Here is a 926-nt window from a genome sequence, read left to right as displayed (position 1 = left end):
GAAAAAAAATCCGTTATCTTTTCATTCCATTTTTCCATGAAAGTTTTGAAGCCCCTTCAAATATAGTAAAGTTGGTGAAGTTCTTAGTAAAGTTCATAAAAATTGTACCTGCTTTGTCCATATCACTTACTAATTTTCATAGAAGTTTCACATACATTATCTCAATTTATTATAAAATATTCTTGTACTTAAAGTTGTTGATATAAATGCAAATTTAATATTATGCTCTTAAAATATTAACTCAATTTTCAGAACAGTGATTTACATAAATCTGTTAGTATTTCTGACTTTCTAGGTGGTCCTGAAGGTAGTAGAGAAAGGGACAGACACCAGTCTGATAAATGGTTTTAAATTTAATTCATTTTACATGAAACACCAAAGAAGCAACTGCCTAATGTCAAGCTTAAAAAATAAACTTAGTGATAAGTATATGTGTTAAGTCATCTTTTAAGACCTTAAAAAGTGTCCCACTTTAACATTTTACCCTTTACCTCCTATCAATAGAACAATCCACAATCAATTAATATATTATCAGGAGTGACATGAAGAAGGAGTCTGTGAAATTTGCCTTGTAGAAAATTAATAATCTGTGATACACAGTAACTTTCCATAAGAAACAAAAAGAATTTGGAGAAATCCAGGTCCCTCAACATGTTGGTATGAAGTATATTTTTTGCATACATTCATGTCATTTTTTAAAGGACAGGCTTTGAAATCAGAATTAGATTCAACTCTAGTCTAGTCCTGACTTATTGCTAGTCTCTTATACTTTGGACAAGTTGTTAGGAGGGACCACTCCCTGAAGAAGGACATCATGCTTGGAAAAGTGGATGCTCAATGAAAAAGAGGAACAAACCCAAGGAGATGGGTTGACACAGTAGCTGCAACAATGGGGTCAAACATAAGAACAACTGTGAGGATGGCCC

This window comes from Chrysochloris asiatica, unplaced genomic scaffold (genome assembly GCF_000296735.1).
Source record: "Chrysochloris asiatica unplaced genomic scaffold, ChrAsi1.0 scaffold00004, whole genome shotgun sequence".
NCBI classification, from domain to species: Eukaryota; Metazoa; Chordata; class Mammalia; order Afrosoricida; family Chrysochloridae; genus Chrysochloris; species Chrysochloris asiatica.
The sequence above is the reverse complement of the archived record's forward strand: the minus strand, read 5'-3'. Positions refer to the sequence as shown.